At 39.3% G+C, this 24,850-nt stretch overlaps 1 long non-coding RNA gene across 2 annotated transcripts; it reads left to right on the top strand.

Moving 5' to 3' along the window:
• Positions 1 to 4,592: 4,592 nt before the first annotated feature.
• LOC134474106 (uncharacterized) lies at positions 4,593 to 24,423 on the top strand. 2 transcript variants are annotated; one of them, XR_010044716.1, is made up of 3 exons: positions 4,595 to 4,873; positions 15,779 to 16,014; positions 17,551 to 24,423. It is a non-coding gene; the product is annotated as an uncharacterized LOC134474106 (long non-coding RNA). The 2 variants fall into 2 exon arrangements; XR_010044715.1 differs by lacking the exon at positions 15,779 to 16,014 and having other exon boundaries at positions 4,593 to 4,873.
• Positions 24,424 to 24,850: the final 427 nt, after the last annotated feature.

The raw sequence follows: 24,850 nt of genomic DNA, 5'->3' as shown, positions 1-24,850 counted from the left end.
GAAGACATAGGAGTAGGTAGAGAATTCATGAACAGGACTCGAACTGCACAGGAAATACTTCCCAGAATCAATAACTGGGACCACTTCTTATTAAAAAGTTTCCGCACGTCAAAAGAAATCTCCAGCATAGTGAAAAGAAAACTCACAAACTGGAAAAAGATTTTAGTGAACTCTCTCTCAGACAAGGGACTCTTGTCTAAAACATATAAAGAATTAAAAAAACACAGACCCCCAAAATTCAAAGATCCAATCCAAAAATGGGCATCTGAGATGAATACGCACTTCTCAGATGAAGAAATGCAAATGGCAAATAAATACATGAAAAAATGTTCATCATCATTGGTCATTAGAGAAATGCAAATTAAAACCACACTGAGATTCCTTCTCACTCCGGAAAGAATGACCAGGATCAAGAAAACCAACAACAACAAATGCTGGAGAGGCTCTGGGGAAAAAGGAACTCTCCTACACTGTTGGTGGGAGTGTAGACTGGTGCAGCCTTTGTGGAGGTCAGTCTGGAGATTTCTCAAAAAGGTGGGATTGGAAGTCCTGTTTATTCCAGCTATTCCACTTCTAGGCATATTCCCAGAAGAACTGATGGCATCATACCACAGTGATATATGTGCACCTATGTTTATAGCAGCACAATTTGTAATCGCCAGATCTTGGAAACAACCCAAGTGTCCATCAACTGAGGAATGGATAAAAACTTTTGGTATTTCTATACAATGGAGTATTATTCAGCTATAAAGAAGGATCACATTGAGCTATTTATCAATAAATGGGCGCAGCTTGAGACCATACTCATAAGTGAAATAAATCAATCTCACATGTGTGAATACCGAATAGTTTCCCTAATGTAAGTAATGATTCAACTATATAAAAATATGTGGTAATCATGATTCCCCATTATGTGGCCTTGAAGCCTTATAAAGTTTTCACTTATTAATTGGAAAGGCTTAATTCTGGGCTTCTTGATATGGAAATATTTGAAGCTATAGTATACGAAGTTTTATTCAACTATTTCAAGGAAAAAGACAGACACTATGGTAACTACTATTAAGTCGGGTTATTTGGTGGTGAAGTGCTAGGTTGCTGAAACAGTCATGCTTTGACCTGCATTGTTATATTGTTATGTCCTGTTTTATCTCAATCTCTCCCTTATTCTTTAAAAAATTATTTAGTTATTTCTTATGTTTGTTTTAATTAAGGGGAAAAATTTTAAAAATTAGCAGGATATATAATGGGTAACTTTTGTGATTTCCTATTAACTTGTTTTGAAGTCCTGTAATACTCCCATGATCTTGTTTTGACTGATTAGACTCTGTTCCATTCTGTATGATAGTATCAATTTTGAGGGTATAGGCAACTACTTTGAAGGCAATAAGATTCACTAAGATGCCCATTCTGGTTTGACTTATTGTCTCTTTGGAAGTCCTGTAATGTTTACAATGCTTAAGTTTTATTGGTCTTGTTCTCTACTGTTTTGTTCAACTTTATAATATATAATAAGATAGACAATTCTTTTTAAGGAAACAAGAGACATTGTTGATAACCATTGTTGATAACCTTGTACTCTGTTTTACATCATGTGCTTTGTCTCTCCTTGGTTTTGACTGACAGCTTTGTTTTGCCATATTTGACTTTATTCGATCTCCCCCCAAACAAAGTAGCAAGAACTAAGGAGTAATAAAACGCAAAATGTGTAAATTTTGTTGTAAAAAAGAGAGGGAAAAAAAGAACTCTAAAGGATACAACAGCAAGTGTGTTTAGGGGTGTTAAATAGCTGACCATATTAATATTTTTGGTTGGATTATTGAACACAACTGTTTGCAGTCTCACTGTTTGAATGTCCACTTTGTATTCTTTGCTACTGTGATTTGAGCAACTATTTCTAAGATAATAATATGCAATCTATTAACTGGTGGTTTCTTACTGTTTTTTTTTTTTTTTTTTTGCAGTTCTGTATTACTTGTACACTAACACCGCTTTGTTTTGTTTTGTGTTTTTCTCTTTTTCCTTTTAAATAAAAGTTTTTAAAAAGTAAAAATAAAAATTGTGGACCCATTGCACAGAAGAGAAGGTAGAAACACAACTCCAGACACAGTTACATGACCTGCACAAAGAAGCCAAACTTTCTTTGGAGAAAAACAGACTGATGAACAAATTGCACTGCAAAAAATGGCCCAACATGCTTAAATTTGAACTTTTTCCCATAACTGATACCATACATAATAATACAAAAAATGAGAATAAAATTTCAGCATTAAAACAAAAACACTTAATATGCTGGCAGACAAAAATGCATAAACATTCAAAACATAAGCTGCATACAAAGAATTTCTAAATAAAGTTTCCATTGTGCAAGAAATAATACCAAGAATCCACAAATAGGATCATATTATATTTAAATATGCTTTATGACAAAGAACCCAGCAACCAAGTGAATACTAAATCTATAAAATGGGAAAACATGATGGCCAATTGTTGTTAGACAAAGAGTAACATCCAGAATATATGAAAAACACAGAAGAAATTAAACTCTCTATTTCCAGAATCAATTCTAAAATGAATTATCATTTTTGAGTTGGAGAAACACTAACAGCCAATAAATACATGAAAAACTTTACAGTATCACTTTAGACAGTATCTATCCACTGTCACTCCAATACAACACAGACCACTTTAAAACCTTCCCCATATTATGCATTTTAATGTGGCTTCAGATGCAGTATTAAAGGTCCAGAAGACTCAGAAACACATCTAAATGTGAGAATTTCCAATAAATTTTGATAATTTTCTTAACAAATGAAACAAAATTCTATGTATGTTTTCAATCTGTTATTGTAGTAGATAGCCAGCCTCCATACTGAGCTTTCGCCCTCAAAAGTTCTAGTGTTATTTTTTCCTACAGCCTTTCCTATGATACTCACGAACTTCTAAAGGTCTTTGTAGCCTGCAGGGGCATGGCTTGGTCAGACCTGAAGCCCAGAGTAGTGTTTTCAGTTGGTTTCGAAATAAACCTGTCATGTTGAATTCTTACCTCTGCTTCTTTTAATTTTTCCCTAACAACCCACATTTCAGAAATGCAAATTAGAGCAACAACAGCATTCTCTTTCACCCATGGAAGAATGACTACCACCACCAAGTCCACCAATAGCAAAGTTAGTGAGGCTGTGAAGAAAAAGGAACCACTCTTCTTTGTTGGTTTGAGTGTAAAGTGATACAAGCACTTTAGAAATCAGAATTGAGAGTCCTTAAATACTACAATTGTAATTTACATTTTACATGGCTATTAACCTTTACGTACCTTGCCACAAGAGGTAGAAATATTAAGCTACAGTGATGTATGAATTCCCATGTTTACAGCAGCACAATTAATAGTAGCTAAGTCTTGAAAACGGTGTATGTCCCCATTCCTGGAGGAATAATTTCAAAGAAATATACTGTTGCTAAGAATGGAGTAACACCTTAAAGAAAGATAAATATGAAACAGTTGTAGGAATTTGGATGTAATGAGATCATAATGTTGAGGGATGTAGATTAAATACATAAGCTTGAACATTGCATGGCTTGCGTTCTAAGAAAAGTTTATATGGATAATAGGGAGAAAAGAGAAAATTTGTTGTTTTCTAACTATATTTCTACTGACTTTCTTATTTAATCACTATGTTTTGAGAGATCATTTTGCATGATTCTATTACTTTGGATATATTTAAGATTTTTATTGGTTTTATGGTTATCTATTTTGCATAAAAAAAGGAAAATCATTATCAGAATAGTAAAGACTACAGAAATACAAGATGAGTGGTTTTCAACATTTAGATGACAGGCATTCAGTGTTGATACTACTAGGTGGATTGTGTTTTTTGGGGGGGATAAATAAGATAACCTAAGTTTAACTAAAGTCATTGTTGTGCATCATTGCCATCACAACTTACATTCTAATATTCTAAAGAACCAAGCTGTAATTTTAACCTAATTGAAAGAAAAACCAAAGAATTCTTTGAACATTTAGAAAGACTCAAAGTTATGTGTCTATTTCAATAATTTAATAATTGTGAAGTAGAGAAGGTCAATAAATTCACTTAATTTTCAGAGAATATCTTACGAAGGAATGAAAACTAGGTTGATATTTGTCTAACCTAGTGAACATAGTCCCAGTATTTCTCAAAGTAATCTTCATACATTCTGTTTTTCTCTCCTTAGTGATTACACATGCAGTTTAATTAAAGAAAACCATTGTCTCCCCCCAGCCACTCCCAAGCAGCCCATTGCTGCCTGTGTTATGCCTTGTGAGCTGAAAGTGGGGGCAGCAACTTCAAACCAATGAGTATAGGGAGCCGAGTGACAGGCATTGCTGCCTCCATGCCTCTCTCTATGGGCACTGCATCTGCCTACATTAACCATAATCCTCTCCTGTTTGTGACATGTATCTGGATGTGACAGTGACCCTGTTGTATTCATCTGTTTAACCTCTTCCTGTCCCAACTCCCGCCCTTAGCCTATAAAACGTGTGATAATTTTCTGAATAAACCAAAGGCTTGATTGGATTATCTCGACTTGCCTTCATCTCTTTTGTCTCCCCCATGTCTTTTATTTAATCCCTGTTCCCCCTCCAGGAGTTCTGGATATGTTGATCTGCAGGCCGGATCAACTGGCACCCAGCGTGGGAGCTCCTGGCACAGAGGAGTTAACGAGGAAGCCGTTCGAGAGACAGCCGGCTTAAACTGAAAGTGAAAGCAAATTGAACCGGAGACCTCTGCTGAGGAGTGAGTAAACTGAATCAAGGATTAAAGCTTAAAGCTTCAGAACATTAAATTAAGTACCGAGACCTGCACAGACGACTACCCAACGTCTTGTCCGAGTCATGGTGAGTGAACGGCAACCCCATTTCCCTTCCCGGACATGGGTCAAGTATTGAATGAACATGAAGTGTTCGTGGAAGGTCTTATAAAGGCACTAAACACAAGAGGGGTAAGGGTTGCAACAAAAGAATTATTACAGTATTTTCAATTTATTCATAAGGTTTGCCCTAGAGGGTTCTATAGATACCAAGAGGTGGAAAAGAGTAAGAGATGCTTTAAAAGATTATTATAGAGTTTTCAGTCCAGAAAAGGTTCCTGTGACCACCTTTACATATTGGAATTTAATCTTTGAGCTGCTTGCCCAGAGGCATGCAGAGCCTCAGATTGAGGAGACAGTTGCACTAGGTGAGACTGCCCTGCGTGACTCCGTTAAATCTACCTCAAAACCATCCTCAGAAAAATCTGAAGCCTCTGATTTCTTAGATGCAGAGGATTGATAGCCTGTTAGAGGTCCTCGTACATGGTGATCTGCCACCCCTTCCACCTGTTGACATGATCAGCAGGTACCAGGATGGCAGCCCGCCACTCCCTGTGCCTCCATTGCCAATTGGGGATTCATATAAGCCTTTAGACCCTGGCTTTTCTGATTCTCAGGAGGTCAACTGGGAACAACCAACACAAGCCTCTACATATCACCCTAACCCTGTTGCAGCACCGGCCACTATTAGGCCATCCCCTGACTATGATGATGCACTCAGCATCTGCTCTCAACCTTCTAGCACATTAGTGGAATTAGAGCAAAGAAAAAAGGATCTTTTAAAACAGATACAGCTAGAAAAAGAATGCCAAAATCTTTCAATTCATTTGCAGGCCCTCTGAGCTACACAGTTTTATAGTGTCCCTGAGATGGAGCCTGCCTCCAGCACGCCTTGTAGTGCGCTTAAAATGGTGCCTGCCTCTAGCAGCCAGCCTAAAACGGCTTTCCCAGTCACAGAGGCCTTTACTCCCCCATGAGATGTTGAAGAGGGCACTGAACCACAAGCTATTAGGATACACACACCTTTCACTGTGGCAGCCTTAAAAGAGTTAAAGGCCGCAGTCTCTCAATATGGCCCGACTGCCGCCTACACCATTGCAGTTCTAGATTCTTTGACTCAGGATTGCATTATTCCTAATGAGTGGAAAGACTTAGCAAAAACCACCATCTCTGGAGGCAATTATCTATTATGGAGATCTGAATTTTTTGATCAATGCGAGGACATAGCCAGAGAAATGCCACCCGGCCAAACACCTGGATCCTCACTATGCTTACAGGAACAGGAGATTTTGCCACAAAAGAGAACCTAATGCAGTTCAATTTGGGCCTCTTTGCCCAGATTAATATGGCAGCCATTAGAGCATGGAAATGGCTCCCCTCAGGAGGCAAGCCTACCTTATCTCTCACCCAAATAAAATAAAAGCCTGAGAAGCCCTTTTCAGACTTTGTCGATCGCCTCTTACAGGTGGCAGAGCGTCTTTTCAGCTCCACAGAAACAAACTGTCCTGGTTAAACAATTGGCTTATGAAAATGCAACCTCAGATTGTCAGGCTGCAATTCGACCACATCGCAAAAAAGAGGACCTATCGGGTTATATCCGCTTATGTACAGATATCGGGCCAGTTTATCAAGGCCTAGCCATGGCTGCAACACAACAAGGTTGCATAGTTACACAATCCCTTTCTCGTCCTAAAAAAGATGCCATTTGTTTCAAATGTGGCCAAAATGGCCACACGGCTCGTGAGTGCAAAAGAAAAAATCAAAATCAGTCCTCTACAAAAAAACCAGGGCTATGTCCTAGATGTAAGTGAGGAGACCACTGGGCTAATGAGTGCAAATCCAAAAGAGATGTTCATGGTAACCCTCTTCCCCCACAGGGAAACAGGTTACGGGGCCGGCCCCAGGCCCCAATTCCGGACAAACCCGTGGGGTTCCAAGGTTTGTCCCAGCAAAAAACCATCCATTTCAGACCTCTTCAAGGCAACCCCAGGGAGTGCGCGGTTGGACCTCTGTTCCACCTCCAACACAGTATTAACCCCTGACATGGGTGTTCAGATCATGCCATCAGGAATCTATGGGCCCCCTCCCCCCAGGACTTTTGGATTTATTATTGGACGTAGTAGCACTATGCTTAAAGGATTACAAGTTCTACCCGGGATAGTAGATAGTGATTGCACAGGAGAAATAAAAGTCATGGTTTCGCCCCTTGTCAGTGTCATACCAGTTAGGACAGGACAACACCTTGCTCAATTGCTGCTATTGCTGTTGGGTCAAACATCTAATAAATCCATAACTCCTTATAGGGGGAACTCCTTTCCTGGAGCTTCTGATGTATATTGGGCCCAACGTATCTCCAAACAAAAACCCCTCATGACTCTATCTTTGGATGGAAAAAGTTTCTCAGGCCTCATTGATACAGGCGCAGATGTTTCCATTATCAAAAAGGAGGAGTGGCCTACTGCCTGGCCTTTAGAAACAACCTTAACACACCTCCAAGGGATTGGACACTCAAAAAATCCACCACGCAGTTCCAAACAACTGGTTTGGAGAGATCAAGAAGGTAATCAGGGACACTTACAACCTTATGTCATAGAGAGTCTGCCTCTTAATTTATGGGGTAGGGACCTACTCTCCCAAATGGGATTAATTATGGGAAGCCCTAATAATGTTGTCACAATGAAAATGCTTAATAAGGGCTACCTGCCAAAACAGGGCTTAGGAAAAATAACATGGGCATTATTGATCCCATCATTCCCATCCCTAACAATGCTAAAGTTCAGTTAGGCCATTTTTCTTAGGGGCCATTGACACTCCTGCGATCCATGCTAAACAAATTACATGGCTGTCAGAAGAGCCGGTATGGGTCGATCAGTGGCCTTACCTCTGAAAAGCTTGCAGCCGCACAGCAGCTTGTGCAGGACCGGTTAGATGCAGGCCACCTTGTCCCTAGTAATTCCCCTTGGAACACACCTATCTTTGTTATCCGGAAAAGGTCAGGGAAATGGAGGCTGCTACAAGTACTTAGGGCGATAAATAAGACAATGGTCTTAATGAGGCCCCTACAGCCAGGCATCTCCTCACCCAGTAACATTCCCTTGGGATTTTTTAAAATTAAAGATTTTAAAGATTGCTTTTTCTCTATCCCTTTACATCCAAAGGACCAAAAGCGTTTTGCCTTAAGTCTCCCATCAATTAATTTTAAAGCCCCTATGCAGAGATTTCAATGGCAAGTTTTGCCGCAAGGTATGGCTAATTCCCCCACACTATGCCAGTCTTTTGTAGCCACTGCAATATAGCCAGTCAGAGATCATTGGCCACATATCTATATTATTCATTATATGGACAATATCTTCTTGGCCGGAGCTGATCAAAACCAAACCCTAATGTGCTACCAGGACTTACAGGTTGCCTTACAAGAGGCTGGACTTCAAATAGCCCCTGACAAAGTACAGCTTACTGCTCTATATACATACTTGGGTTTTCAATTATGTAGCACTCAAATACTCTCTTCAAGGCCCCAACTGAGGCTTGATGGCCTCAGAACACTTCATGACTTCCAAAAACTATTGGGAGACACTTAATTGGCTCATACCATTTTAAAAACTAACTAAACATGATTTACAGCTCCTTTATGCGCTGCTTTGGGGAGACATAGATCCAACTTCCCCCCGAGAGCTTACACCTGATGCCAGGAGAGCATTCAGTAAAGTAGAAGAGGCTATTGCTCAACAAACTGTTTCCTTTATGGACTACAATGAGCCTTTACAGTTTCTCATTTTTAATACAAAGCTTTGCCCCACAGCAGTGTTCTGGCAACAAGCTCCCCTCATGTGGGTCCATTTATCAGTCTCCCCAAAAAGAACACTTTTGCCTTATTTCCAAGCTGTCTCAGACCTAATAATTCAGGGTAGAAAGCAAGGAAAATGTACTTTGGCAAAAAACCAGACATTATCATTCAACCTTTTACAAAAGACCAAATAGATTGGCTACTTCGGAGTACGGAAGTGTGTCCTATTGCCTTAGCTTCCTTTTCAGGGACTATTGACAATCATTACACTCCAAATAAGCTAGTTGACTTTGCTAATCATCACCCATTTATATTCCCTAAAGTCACAGCTTCACAACCCCTTCCAGGTGCCCTGGTGTTATTCACTGATGGCTCATCCTCCAGAAGGGCTGCTTATGTATCCCAAGACAATGTTTCTACCCTCCAAGCAGAAACTTCCTCTGCACCATTAGCAGAGTTAGAAGGTATTCTTGCAGCCTTTGCTGCTTACTCTGACCGACCATTTAATTTGTATACTGACAGTGCTTACCTTGCTCAGTCTGTTCCATTATTAGAGACTGTTGCTACCATATGTCATGATTCCCCAGCTTCAAATCTGTTCAAACAATTACAATGCTTCATATGGCTTGGCCATCGTAAGTTCTTTATCGGTCATCTGCAAGCTCATTCCAACCTCCCAGGGACTCTTGCCCAAGGAAATCATTTGGCTGATGTTGTGTAAGACTGGTGTTGCAAGAAAGACTCCAAGGGCCTCACTCTCATGTAAGAACAAAGGGGTTTTTATTATTCCGTGTACATGGGGTCCTCCAAACAGGTGGAAACAGAGAACCCTGAGTTGGGGCAAGGCTGGTGTTTTTAAGGGGGAAAAACTGCAATGTAAGTGTTTATTACAGAAGCCAATCATTACAGTTAGTGCAGAGCGGTGGGCATCTTATCTATCTGCTATTGGTCAGTTAATAAGGGGTGACCAGCGGGTCAGAGTTAATTAACTGTCTTTGTTCTGCACAAATTATCTTTAAGACACCTGGTTTCTGTAGGCTCGAATCTGTCATATTTTACAACCCTGATTAGTGTAATGGCAGGCTCTATCTCTGAGTTGCCTGGCACAGCACATCCCAAGAACATCACAGCCACAGATTTTTTTTTCTTCCTTCAGGACTGAGTTAGGACTGAGTCACGAGGCCCAGTGCAGTTTCTAGCTGAGAAACAGCATCTTGTTTTTAACCTTTAAATTTCTGGTTCTTCATTCCCCCCTCTTGATGCATAATACCTCTAATCTTAGAGGTTTAATTCTAGCTAAGGGAGTATATTGTTGTGTAAGGACCATTATTTTCATCTGAGAGACTTGGGAGTTAATCAACTGAGTTATGTGATTTATAAAGAAACCTGGAGAGCCATCAAACTTGTTGACCCAAGTCTAGAAACTGTATTGCTGTCCACTTAGCTCTGACAACCTTGGGAGTTTCTGGTGTTTTTTTAAATTACTCCCATCCTGCAAACTGACATTATCTCAGAATGGCACGTCTGCAGCAATATTTGGAGAACAAAGTGGGGAAGTTCATTATCCCAGGACAGCTCGTTTTCACTAGTGGGTGCGAAGAAGTCAAGAGTTACAAGAAGCTGAAACTTAAGTTTTACAAAGATCTGATATCTAACTCATTTGATGCATACAGAACAAAAGGAAACCAGCAAATGTGGTTTGGGCCATAGTATTTCCCGGTAATTTCTTTGAAGCTAAACAGTTCTTAAACTTTGGGGCAGGCTTATTTTATGACAGATCATCACTGGGTCGGGGAGAGGTCACCAGAAACCCAAATTCTTTATGGCCTAGATAGATAGGTGAGGGGAGAGGGAGGCAATAAGGTGCCATACAGAACAGAAAGGCGGTTATGTATCAAGATCAGGGTAAAGGGCCAAACTCACATGCAAATCTCTCTGCACACAGCCAGGTTACTTTAAACAAATGTAAATTAATTATCATTCTAGTTTTCTTGAGCTCTTTAGTGGAGAGTAGAGGTGCCTAGCAGTGATTAACAACCCTTGTTAGCTTGTTTTAGCACAGCTTCTGTAGTTTGTAGAGGGCAACAATGGTTAACGTATCAATTAGGTGAGATTCTTGTAATTCTTTACAGAGGAGAGTGTTGTGCAACATATCAATTAGGTCACTTAACATATCAGTTAGGGAAAAAGGATAAAAAAAACATTTAGTAAGCCACTTTACAGGTTTGTTATAATACACATATAATGAAGCTATTTTCTTAGAGTACAGCATTTCCCATTGATTGACTCATTAGCATCTGTTTATAACCTTGCATGTGTTTTTAAAATCATAAGCTTTTAAGAACTTTGACATAGTTTATCTACCTGTTTACAACATAAGGCCCAGTAGGAGGATTGACAAAGGTCTTGCAGCTGTCATTAAAGCTGTTAACGAAAAGGAAAAAGAAAACCAACATTTAAATTTACTCTGTTTTATCATACAATTAACAATTTTTAAGTCAGACAGAGGCCTCCTTGGGGTCTCTACATAGGAGGAGAACACAAAATTATCAGTTATATTAGACAATCTTAAGCTTTAAAGTGTCCTTAGAAGAAATGACAGTTCACTTATCCGCAGGCTGATGGTCTTTTGAAGCTGGGACCTGTTTGCAGTGGGAACGTTGAATCCAGGAAGGCTTTCAGCTACTTTGACAGTCCATTTTGGCTCAGGAGATTCACGGAGAGGTTGCTTGTCCAGGTGACTAGGCTCTTTAGCTCGCAGTGGGCAGCAGCAAAATAACCAGTGGATGGAAGTCACAGCTAGCTGAAAAGTCTGGGGGAGACATAATAAGATCTTGATTAGTTAAATCAGCAAATTTCTAGAAACCTTTTCACATAAAACCTCAAAAGAGGAAATATCTGCAACACACACACAAAGGGGCAGAAGGAAAAGAGACTCACCCAGTATTCGTCAGTTTTTAAGGCCATTAGTAATTATGGTCTTTAAAATCTGACTTATCTTTTTACCTTTCCTGAACTCAGAGGCTGGTAAGCCCAATCGAGTTTTTTAATTGATCTGCAAAGCTTAGGTTAATTTGAGTTACTAGGCTATAAAAGCCAGGCCATTGTCGGACCCCATGGATAAAAAGGGAGACCAAATCAGGGAAACTGTTATCAGAGCTGACTCAGACTAAGTAGAAAATGCTTTTACTCATCTAGTGAAAGTATCAACCATTATAACATTTATATCCTTGAAGTTTAGGCTTTTTATTTTTGTAAAATCTATTTTCCAGTGTTTTTAGGCATAGTCCCACAATAACCAGTGGTTTCTATTTGTTGCAGTACTTTTGGATTTACCAATTGGCACTGAGGGCATCTGAAGCTCACAGACTGGGCTAGCTTGATATTAGCCCCCGGGAATCTCTCGGAAGTTGAGCTGCCAGATGCTGGTCTTTTTAAGTGCAAATGGGCTCTGACAAAGAAAATAGGTGGGATCAGCAGTAATGTCAAGCTTATCTCAATTCCCACTGATTTGGGGGCTTTCTGGCTGTCTTTTGGAAGGTGGCATTTGCCAAATTGTTTTCTCCTATAACAAGATCATCTTCTGCCCAATGGCTTATACAGCAGATAGTAGCCACTCTCCTTGGCATCTAGATGGCAGCCAACAAGTCCAAATTTAGGGAGCAACTTTAATCTTTTGACTCCAGAAGACAATAAACACCATTTTTGATAAAGACAACTTGAGGACTCTGTGTACGCAATGAGTTTAGCCCACTATGCTGATGTCTCTGGCTCTAAGATTTGTTCCCATAGAACCTAAGATTTTGTGTAACGGCAGCTCCCACGACCCGCTTACCTTGATAGACGTAACTGCTTTCATCAGAGAAGTAGGATGAAACTCTAGACAGTAGCTTATCCACTAGATAAGGTTGACGTCCTGTGAGGTGATCAATGACCTCAGTGCAATTGTGGAGAGGCATGGAGGGGTCGTCCTCAGGCAGCAAAGTAGCCGTGTTTGAATATGCTGTTTTCAGATATAGTGCCTGATAATGTATGGCTCAGGAATTAGACATCCATCAGTCTGGTGGGGCATTGATGAGAGTCTCCAGTGAATAGGAGGAAACAATTAAGAGTTTGTGTCCAAAAGTCAATTTTAAGCCTCCTTTATGAGGGGGCCATTGAGGAAATCACTGCATACAGCGTGGCCATCTGGCTGCCACAGAACCAAGTCTCTTGGAAAGGTAGGCAACAGGCCTCTGCCAGGGTCCCAAACTCTGGATCAGTCCTGTGGCTCCTAGAAATTTTGTACTTGTCTTTTAGTCACAGGGACTGGAATCTGTTAGATGGCTCACAACAACCAGTGTAGTCTTTTTTTATGTAGACTGGTTCTGATAAGTTTGGGGGAACTCGCATCAGAGCAGTTACTTTCTCGGCTGGCCTCTCTGATGTGATTGCTACTCTTTGAGCAGCCTGATCTGCCAAATTGTTTCCTCAGGTGAATAGAAGCAATCTGCTGACAGCCAAACTGCTTCCAGCAAATCTAGGATCTGTGGAGCCCTCTTTTTTTTTTTTTTTTTTTTTTTTTTTTTTTTTTTTTAATCTTAGCTCTGGCCGAGGTTAAGAGACCTCGCTCTTAATAGATGGCTCTATGTATATGTATAGTAGCAAAAGCATATCTACTATCAGTATAGATGTTTACCCTCTTTCCCGTGGCTAGTTTTAGTACCTCAGTCAAAGCATTGAGCTCTGCCTGATGGTCAGAGATGCCAGGCTCTAACCGCTTAACCCAGAGTACCTCCTTTTGGTGGTCACTGCTGCCCCGGCCACTCATCTGCCTCTGCCATTCTGGATGAAGCTGCTTCCATCTGTGAAATTTCTCAGGTCGTTGTCAGGCATAAGGGTGGCCGGGTTTAAAGCTGAAGAAGTCTTGAAAACTACCAATTCTGGGTCTAGGAGCAGGGCCTAATAGTGTGAGATTTTAGCATTTACATTTTTGGGAGGGGTTTTGATAACAGTCTCTAAACTGTGAGAGGTCACTACAGAAATTTTCTGTTTCTTAGCCTCTTTTAAGTAGCATTGTCACAGCAGCCAGAATTTTTAGGCATGGAGGCCACCCTCTTGTTACTGGATTGAGCCTTTTGGAAAGATAGGATATAGGCCTCTTTCAAGAGCCAATGTCCTGGGTTAGGACTCCTTTGGCAATGCCCCTGAGTTTATCTATGAACAAAGTGAATGGCTTGGTAACATCAGGGAGTCCCAGGGCTGGGGCCTCTGTTAAGGCCCACTTGAGCTGCTGCAAGATCCATTTACATTTATAAGTCCAGTTTAGTGAGTTTTTCCCTTAAGGGAGCCATATAGAGGGTGAGCTGTTTCAGTAAAATTTAGAATCCACAGCCTGGAGTATCCGACAGCTTCCAGAAATTCGCGCACCTGTTTCTTAGTTTCTGGGAATGGGATCTGCAATATAGCCTGGGCTCCTTTTTAGACAAAGTCCTCCCCCCCCCCCGTTTTTTTTTTTTTGCACTTTGTAGCCCAGATAAGCCACAGCCTGACAGCACGATCAGGCCTTTTTAGCTGAGACTTTATAGCCTAATTGCCCCAAAGTCCTTAACAGTTTCTCAGTTGCCTCTCAATAAGCTTACAAGCTTTTGGGGGGGGGGGGATCGAGGCTATTAACAAGTCATTCACGAACTGGAGGAGCACTATCTCAGGGTGTTTTTTCTTCCTAAATTTTAAAAGATCTCTTGTGTTATCTCTATCAACTGGCTGAGGGGCATTTTCTCAAAAATTCTCAAACCTTTGTAATCTTTTTTCTAACATGTGGGGCTGACTGAGTTGCAAAGAGAACAACTGGTGATGCTGGGGAAACCCCCTTACCGCTGGATGTCCAATCGGGGTGGGACAAAGGGAAAACATGGTTTTGGCATTCCGGATCAGAGAGCAGGCTTTTTCTGGATGGCACATCACCTTTTGTCCTAGGGTGCCACGTGGCAGGCCATCATTTTACTGAAATTACATACTTAAGAAAAAGAAGCTTTTTCATAGGTAACAAAATGTGCCATATAATCTCCCAGATGTTCACAGCACATGTGAGAACTTATATCTTAACTCTATTATCATCTTTAATCTCATATTAATGGAAACACTTTGCAGCAAAGGTTGAGAACCTTATAAATAAATCTACCAAAACTGATCTAATACTGTCAAATTTTGAACACATTTACTTCTTGTCAAACCTGCTGTTTTCATTACTATAACCAAGACAAATAAAATTTACATCATCTCGAGCTTTCGGTAACTTACAATATACCTCCAAGTTTTATCTTATTTCATATTCTGGCACATCCAGACATTTTTACTTGAAGACAAACCACTTTCTTTGTCCCTCCTTTTTACTATCACCAGTCAATTACCTTTTCTCTCACTTCTCAGACAACATTAAAACTCACAACAAAACCCTTGAAGTCACCTTCTAGTAGTCTAAATCATATTTAACTATTTTATGCATTTTTACCACATTAAATGCTGGGGTTTTTTTTTGTTTGTTTTTGTTATTGTTTTTAAAAACTATAAACTTTTAACTGGCTCAATTACAGTATGACCTGGTTTTCACTTGGTAAAGCTGATATGATTTTTAAAAACCATAAATATACACATATATGTGCACATACGTCTACTTTTTAACCAGAAAGAAAAATACTCCTTTTAAAAGGCATGCCAAGGTTGCAAGCAATCAGTTGAAGACTTACATATTAAACAAGGCGCCACAACATTAAAGACACAAACAAAGGTTGTTTCTTGAACAGTTTGGTGAGCTAAAGGAAATAATTTTTCTTATCATGAACCTTGAATCTAGTAAGCCATATGGATCCTGCAACAGAAATGGGCAACAAGCCCCTAAGTTAGTAACAAATTTAAACAGGCAACCAAGGAGGAGAATGGCCAATACCGTAGGGAGGGCATTTTTCCCTCAGCTGTACCATCATTAATCATGTCCTTTTTAACCTGGAGAGAAAGATTGTGAGCTTGCTCTCAAATCTCAGGCCAATGGTCCAAGGTAAGGGAGAGAGGAGATGAAGTTGTCTGTCCCATCTTATCCTGGAGAAAAAGAGAATAATAACAATGAACAGGGAAGACACAGGCAAACACAAAATGTTTACATTTCAGAACACAACTCACAAGCCGGAATCACGCACACACATACCAAAACCACCAGGTGGAAACGAACCGGCAGAGTATTCCACAGCGAACATAGCCATGTAATGGCTACAACTAACGGCAGGAGCAACCTGCCCAACTCAGCAGGAGCGACCTGCCTACGTGAACATAGCCGTGTAATGGCTACAACTAACGGCAGGAGCGACCTGCCCAACTCAGCAGGAGAGACCTGCCTATGCGAACCGGTGAGCCACCAATGAACGTTCCTCAGGGGAACCTTGGGGCGTCCCCCAAGAGAAACAAACTGCCTTTGAAATCAGAACCAAAGAAAACAAATTGTTCAGGGCAGTAAAGAAAGGGGAGAAAATAAGCGATCGATCAAAATGAAAGTAAACAAAAACCGGCAGTACTACTTATCGCAGGGAGGTGCCGTTGGGGTCTCCCTCTGCGAGGAGGGCTGATCTCCCTGGGGCCTCCAAAATGTAAGACCGGTGTCACAAGGAAGAGTACATGGGCCTCACTCTCATGTAAGAACAAAGGGGTTTTTATTATTCCGTGTACACAGGTCCTCCAAACAGGTGGAAACAGAGAACCCTGAGTTGGGGCAAGGCTGATGTTTTTAAGGGGGAAAAACTGCAATGTAAGTGTTTATTACAGAAGCCAATCATTACAGTTAGTGCGGAGCGGTGGGCATCTTATCTATCTGCTATTGGTCAGTTAATAAGGGGTGACCAGCGGGTCAGAGATAATTAACTATCTTTGTTCTGCACAACTTGTCTTTAAGACACCTGATTTCTGTAGGCTCGAGTCTGACATATTTTACAACCCTGATTAGTGTAATGGCAGGCTCTATCTCTGAGTTCCCTGGCACAGCACATCCCGAGAACATCACAGCCACAGATTTTTTTTTTCTTCCTTCAGGGCTGAGTTAGGACTGAGTCACGAGGCCCAGTGCTGTTTCTAGCTGAGAAACAGCATCTTGTTTTTAACCTTTAAATTTCTGGTTCTTCAGTTGCTGTACGAGCACAGGTTTTTATGGCTCAGGACTCCAAGGTGTCTAAGGCCCAACAAGCCCATCAGCTACACCACCTCAGTGCTCACACCCTCCTCCTCCTCTACAAAATTACCCATGAGCAAGCCAGACAAATTGTAAAAAATTGCCCATCTTGTGCTATCCACTTACCTGTTCAACACCTAGGAATCAACCCTAGAGGTTTAATTCCTAACACCTTATGGCAAATGGATGTTACCCATTTCAATGAGTTTGGCAATGTAAAATATGTACATGTCATTATTGACACATATAGTAAGAGCCTTAATATCCTCCACACCACAGGTATACCTTATAATGCTCAGGGACAAGGCATTGTTGAAAGTGCACATCATTCTCTTAAATTCACCATAAATAAAATATAAAGGGAGACATGGTACTCCTCCCAGGGGTCCCCTAGAAATGTCCTTTCACATGCTCTTTTTATTTTAAAGTTTCTGACCCTGGATGCTTTAGGCTGCTCTGAAGCATCTTGGTTTTGGCATACTCAGACTCAAACACGGTTTGCATCTGTTTTATGGAGAGACCCACTAACCAATGTGTGGAATGGCCCTGACCCAGTCCTTATCTGGGGACGAGGTTCAGTGTGTGTTTACTCTCAACAAGATAGAGAAGCTAGATGGCTACCTGAATGCCTCGTAAAAGCAAGTAGACAGTTCTTCAAAGACCCCATGTAACACCCAGGAATAATGTTATTTCATGAGGCACAATCCCCTGTGTTCTCTTACAGGAGACACATCTCCCTGGAGCCTTATGCTGCTTAGTCAGCCTTCTTGAGCCACACCACACCCATGGTGAATTTCAACCCCTGCCAAACAGACTACAACTGCTGACAGCCATGCACAGAACCCCATGACTGTGGAAGAGGCTCTTCTCAGTCTGGAGGAACATACACCACCCAAATAGACTGCATCCAGTGTTATGCAAGGCATGCTCCAAGACATAGGAGAGAATGACTTCATACAGAGACTCCAACAAATGGCTGTCAACCCCTTCTCCTTGATTTGGGGGGGGGTTTCCCTTACCTAGTGCCCCTTTTGGGTCCCCTAGCTGCCCTATTGCTTCTCATTTCTGTGAATCCTTGTATTTTTCAGACGATTCTGATGTTCATTAATAACTGGATAGACACATTTATGGCAAAGCCCATTCAGGTACACTATCATCAGCTGGAGATTGCAGATCAACAAACCTACCAGGAAGGAATTCCCACAGTGGCCCATATGATGATGCGGCCTAACTGCCCTGGGGCAATGGACAGGCAGTCAGAGAAGGGCAACTAGGACATGCATGTTAATTCCAATGGCCACCTAAGACAGGCACAGGACCAACTGCTGTTCTGCAAGCCCATGACAGGTAAGGCCTGGGTGGTTCATGCAATGAGGTCCTTGACCTAAGACAGATGCTGTCCTCACAGGGCCTGCCATACTCTTAATTAAATAATATAAAAAGGGAGGAGATGTAGGGAGCCGAGTGACAGGCATTGCTGCCTCCATGCCTCTCTCTATGGGCACTGCGTCTGCATACATTAACCATAATCCTCTCCTGTTTACGTCACATAACCGGATGTGACGGTGACCCTGTTTTATTCATCTGTTTAACCTCTTCCTGTTCCAGCTCCCGCCCTTAGCATAGAAAAGGTGTGATCATTTTCTGAATAAACTTAAGGCTTGATTGGATTATCTCAACTTGCCTTCATCTCTTTTGTCTCCCCCATGTCTTTTATTTAATCCCCGTTTCCCCTTCCAGGAGTTCTGGATATGTTGATCTGCAGGCCGGATCAAATGAGGAAGCTTTGGTGTGATGTTCTGAGACTGGCCCTGCACAGTATTCTAAATCACTGGTGGAATCAACAGAGGGCCCCTCTTGGCCTCATTGGGCCCAATCCAGTAACCGCTCTTGATCTATGGCCAACTGCATTCAGCCTTGTGAGTCTAAAAGTCATGCAGTGATTTCTACTCCAGGAGAAAGCTTTGGCATCTAGCTGAGGAACTGGTAGGGCTCTGCTCAGTGTCCTACATTACTAGAGGACACACTGAAAGGTCTCTGTGGGCATACTTGAGCCCCATCCTGTGACTCTTCAGTGGTCAACAGCAGCCTGCATTTTCCTTCATGACCAAAAGGGTGCACGGTGATTTCCATCCCACAGGAAAGCTGTAGTATATCACTCCAAGACTGGTAAGGCCCTGTCCAGTGTCACACATCACTGGAGGACACATCAGAATGTTCCTCTGGGCTTTTTTTGGGCCATAACCAGCAATACCCAAGTGGACTACAGCTTAGTAAATTGGCTTGTGAACTGAAAAGGTATGCAGTGATTTCCACCCCACCAGGAGGCCTTGATGCACTGCTCTGAGACTGGGAGGACTCGAGACAGTGACCACAAGTGACAGGAAGCCACATGGCAAAGTCTGTCTAAGGATCTCCACTCAACTGGGGAAACTCCTTTTAATAGAGATAGGTATTCCCAACCCAAGAAATGACTGAGACCTTGCCTTTACTTTCACTAAGGGAATATAGTTAATGACAAAAAAAAAATAGCACCAAATCTAGTCTCAAACTACTAGCCCACACAAAGCAGGCCTATAAGATATGGATATAGGAGAAAATGTAAGACATACACAAGAAACTCCTGAAATGATAGCAACTGAAGTAAAGAAACAACCTGGGGAGCTATGAAAAAACTCAAGTCAGAAATTACCTTCTGAGCAAAAGAACAAAAATGATAAATGTAATGAAAGAGATACTGAATACATCTAAAGAAGAAATAGGTAAAAATTTTGAGAAACAATGCCAAAAGATGGAAAGCTTGAATGAACAATATAAGAAACAAAGCAAATGAATGAAATAGATTCAAAATAATATTCAAGAAATCAAAAATTCCATCAAAAGTTGACAAAACTCCCTCAGTCAAAGTGAAGATAGGCTTTTTTGGCCTAAAGATAAGATTATAGCTAGTACAAAGATACAAAGAAAAATAATGTAAGATTGATAGTTATAAACAAAAAACATGACAAAACAATTGGTGTCAAGAACTAACTACAGAAGTAATGTCTTAACATTTCCCAAACCTGAGAATAAACATGAGATACAGATAAGTTAAACGTGTAGAGTAACAAATAGCCATAACCAAAATAAAACTACAGCAACATATAATAATAGCCAACATCCCAGTAAGGCAACATAAGAAGAGAATATTAAAAGCTGTTAGGGAAAAGAAATAAATCACCTATAAGAGAAAGCCTGTCAGAAGACAGGAGATTTTCAATACAAAGAATGAAGTCAGAAAGAGCACAGAGAGAAGCATTTCAGGTCCTAACAGAAAATTACTTACAACCCACACTAATGTACCTTGCAAAACTGCCCTTCAAAATTTCTGAGAAATAAGACACTTCCATGACAAAGAAGAGCTGAAAATCTTCATGATCCCCAAACCAACCACGCAAAGAATACTGAAAGATAGTCTAGATACACATAGGAAAAAAAAAAAAAAAACAATAAGCAATGCCGACAATTAAACAGAATTGAAAAATAAAGATGTAACAGCAGAAAGATAACATATCAACAATAAACCAATAAATAACACTTATATCTTAAATGTAAATGACCTCAGTTCACCAATTAAAAGAAACAGACTTGCAGAATGGATCAAGAAACAACATCCACACATATGCTGTATATAAGAAACCAGTATAATACGAAAGGAAAGTCATAGAATGAAAGTCTAAGGATAGAAACAATACTTCATGCAACAGGAATCCCCCATACACCATAAAAACAGGGGGTAGCTATTCTGTCTTCAGACAATGTGAACTTCAAACCAAGAATGACACAAAGAGATAAAAAAGGTCACTACATACTAGTTAGGGGAAAACCTAAAGAGAAAAAGAAAATCTTAAATATCTCGGGACATTTAAGATTAAGGAGCACTAAGCTATACAAAACAAATGTTTCCAGAAATGAAAAGTCAAATTAGCAACAACACAATTATAACAAAGGCCTTAACACCTGACTGACAGAAACAGACTGCTCAACTAAATAGATAATCAGCAAAAAAATAACAGAAGTAAACTACATTTTGATTAAATGAGGTTGGTGTGTGAACACAGTGTTTTACCCAACAACATCAGAACATACATTCTTCTCAGAAGCACATGGGATTTTCTCTAAAATAGACCATATACTAGTCCACAGACTATGCTTAAGTAAATGCAAAAAAATTGAAATTATCCAATGCATGTTATCAGATCATAGCACCATGAATTAGAAATGAATGACATAAGAACCTGCATAAAACAAACAAACATGTAGAAATTTAATAATGCACACCTGAGCAATCGGTGTGTCACAGAGGAAATTAAAGAAGAAATTAAACAATATCTACAAGCAAATGAAAACACCTGAGGCAATGGGATGTAATAAAAGCTGTCTTTAGAGGAAAATTTATTGTGTTGAATTCCCACATCAGGAAATACAATGAACACAAATGAAAAACTTGATGCTACACATTAAACATGTGGAAAAAGAAGAGCAGGTTAAGAACAAAGCCAAAGCAAGGGAGGTAACGATAAAGATCAGAGCAGAAGTAAATGAAATAGAGACTAAAAAAATAATACAAAGAATAAATGAATCAAAGGTTTTGTTCTTTGAAGGAAAAAATAAAATTACTGGAAGTTTAGCACAGTGGTGTAAGCGTCTGCCTGACAAGCACACAGTCATGATTTTGATTCCCCAAGTACCAAAAAAAAAAGGAAAAATATAAAAAAGAATAAGTACATTTGATAAGCCCCCCTACACAACCTTGTATAAAAAATGAAAGAAACCTCAAATTTGTACAACAAGGAATGAAAAGATTGAAATCTGTATCGACCTTCTGGAAAAACAGAAGATCATCAAAGCTTATTTCAAAAGCTCTACTATCATAGATTTGATAACACAGAAGAAATGGATAGATTCCTAAAAATACATGAATTACTAATGCTGAGCCAAGAAAATGTAAAAGAGCTGAATAATTCAATTCATTAATAAAATAGAAAATATAATTTAAAAAGATGTTAAACAGCTGAATAACTCAATTTTAATTTGTAATATATAAAATATAACTAAAAACTTACCAAAAAAGAAAAGCCCAGGTCTAGATGTATTCACGGTGGAATTCTACAAGAAATTCAAAGACGTTTTAATGCTGACAATCCTCTAACTCTTCAATGAAATTGAAAGCGAAGCAATTCTCCCTAACTCATTACAGGAAGCAAGTATTACTTTAATACCAAAGACAGAGAAAGACCCAATGGAAAAAAAAAGAGAAATACAGGTCAATCTCCCTAAAGAACATAGATGCAAAAATTTTCAATAAAATATTGGCAAACAGAATGCAGCAAATCATCAAGAATATTATACACCACAATCAAGTGGGATTCATCCCAGGAATGCAGGGATGGTTCAAATACACAAATCAATGAATGTAACCCACTTTATCAATAGAGCAAAAATAAGAATCACCTGATAATTTCTATACAAGCAGAAAAAGCTTTGATGAGGTCCAACACTTATTCATGCTAAGAAACTTACATAATATTGGAATTCACAGTCTTTCACTTGATATGATAGAAGCCATCTATGACAAACTAATATCCATTATCACATTAAAAGGAAAAAAACTGAAAACCTTTAGTCTACAACCAGGAACAAATAAATTTTTTATCACCACTCCTATTCAATATAGTGCTGGAAATACTAGCCAGAGCAATTAGAAAAAAGAGTGAAATAAAAGAGAATGAATAGGAAAATAAGTTAAATTATTAATATTTCAGCATGACATGATACAACACATAGCAGTTCCCAAAAACTCCACTGAAAGACTCCTAGGAATAATAACAAAATTCACTTATGTAGCTGGACACAATGCCAACACACAAAAATCAATAGCATAGTTATACATAAACAACAGAGTCCCTGAGAGAGAAATAAGAGAAATCATATCCTTTAAAATAACTTCTAAAAAACAAAATACATAGAAATTAATCTAAGAAATGAAGTAGAATTTCTTTTCAGGGAAAATTATAATATTTTGAAAAAGGAATTCCAGAGGATCTCAGAAAATGGAAAGACATACCTTGTTCATGGAAGGTATGCTAGTGGCATTTTGATTGGAATTGCATTAAACCTGTGAAAAAAAATTTAGCAGAATGGCCATTTTCACAATATTTGTTGTTCTTGTTTTGTTCTATTTGTTTCCACGAACAAAGAACAACTATTGTGAAAATGGCCATTCTCCTAAAATTGTTCCACAGATGTAATGAAATCCCAATCAAAATGCCACTAGCATACCTCATAAATATAGAGAAATTATTCCTAAAATTCATCTGGAACCAGAAAAGACCTAGAATAGCAAAGGTAATTCTGAGGAACAAATTCAAGGCAGGAAGCATTACTACCCTGGGCTTGAAGTTATACTACAAAGTACTGCAATAAAATTGACATGGAACTTAAATTAAAATATACCTAAAATAAATGGAATAGATTAGAAGATACAACTACATCTGCAAACACATTCAGTCATATCATCTATGATAAAGAGGACAAACATGTTCACTGGAAGAAAGAAAGTCTCTGTAATAAAAGAAGCTATAAAAACAGGCTATTCATATGCTGAAAAGTAAAACTAAACCCATGCCTGTTAACATGTTCTAAACAAAAATATAAATGGATCAAAGATACAAATATTAAAACCAAAATACTAAATCTTCTAGAATATAAATTAGGTAGAAATCTTGAAAACATAGGGTAAGTAGGGAATTCATATACAAAATTCTGACTGAATGGGAAACAATACCCAGAATCAATACCTAGGATCATATCTTATTATACAGTTTTGGCATATCTAAATAAATGCCCAAAATAGTGAAAAGAAAACAAACAAATTGGAAAAAAAATATTAGTCAAGTGTCCTTTAGATAAAGGACTTTGGTCCCAGACATATAAAGAGTTTAAAAAACCTGTCCCCTGAAATTCAAAGATTCAATCCAAAAATGGCCATCTGAGATGAATACACAGTTCTCAGATGAAGAAATACAAATGTCAAACAAATACATGAAAAATGTTCAGCTCATTGGTCCTTAGAGAAATGAAATAAAACCACACTGAGATTCCATCTCACTCCAGAAAGAATCGCCAGGATCAAGAAATCTACAAACAACAAATGCTGGAGAGACTGCAAGGAAAGAGCAACTCTCCTGTACTGTCGTTGAGAGTACAGACTGGGACAACCACTATGGAAGTCAGTCTGGAGGTTTCTAAAAGCTGTGACTAGAAGTCTCATTTGACCCAGATATTCCACTTCTGGGCATATTCCCAGAATATCTGAAAACTTTGTGCCACAGTGATATATGTGCACCCTTGTTTATAGGAACACAATTTGTAATAGCCAGATCTTGCAAACAATCTAAATGTCCATCAACTGAGGAATGAATAAAAAGGATGTGGTATTTTTATGTAATGGAGTACTACTTAGCTATAAAGAATGATCACACTGAGATACTTATAAATAAATGGATGCAGCTTGAGGCCATACTCATATGTGAAATAAATCAAACTCATTTGTGTAGATACTGTGTTGTTTCACTCATGTAGGAAATGATAACAGTACATAAAATACAAAATCCTCAATTAAATACAGTGAAATGGTAAGAATCTTCTCAAAGTGGGAAAAATAACATCTCTGAGAGAATGAGGAAAAAGAAAAAGGAAAGGAAAAAGCCTCTAAATTTGTATAAAGACACTTAGGATAGTTAAGATGATTGTGCTACAGTCTCTATAAGTGCATGAAACAAAACAGCTGACATTCATTGTATTGGAACGATTGTGCGTGTTTGTGTCTGGTGATATGAGGAACTCTGAAGATCACTGTGCTTAATCACAACCTCAGTTACCTGTCTACCACTTTGTTTGAAAGTCAATGTTTTGGCCTCTGCTATTGCTATTTTTCATTTTTCCTGTTTTTGTAGCAATCTGTTTTGTTTTATTTTTTCCTC

Source organism: Cavia porcellus, unplaced genomic scaffold (assembly GCF_034190915.1).
Source record: "Cavia porcellus strain 051 isolate PalLab524CR breed Dunkin Hartley unplaced genomic scaffold, mCavPor4.1 scaffold_30, whole genome shotgun sequence".
Taxonomy (NCBI): domain Eukaryota; kingdom Metazoa; phylum Chordata; class Mammalia; order Rodentia; family Caviidae; genus Cavia; species Cavia porcellus.
The sequence above is the reverse complement of the archived record's forward strand: the minus strand, read 5'-3'. Positions and strand labels throughout refer to the sequence as shown.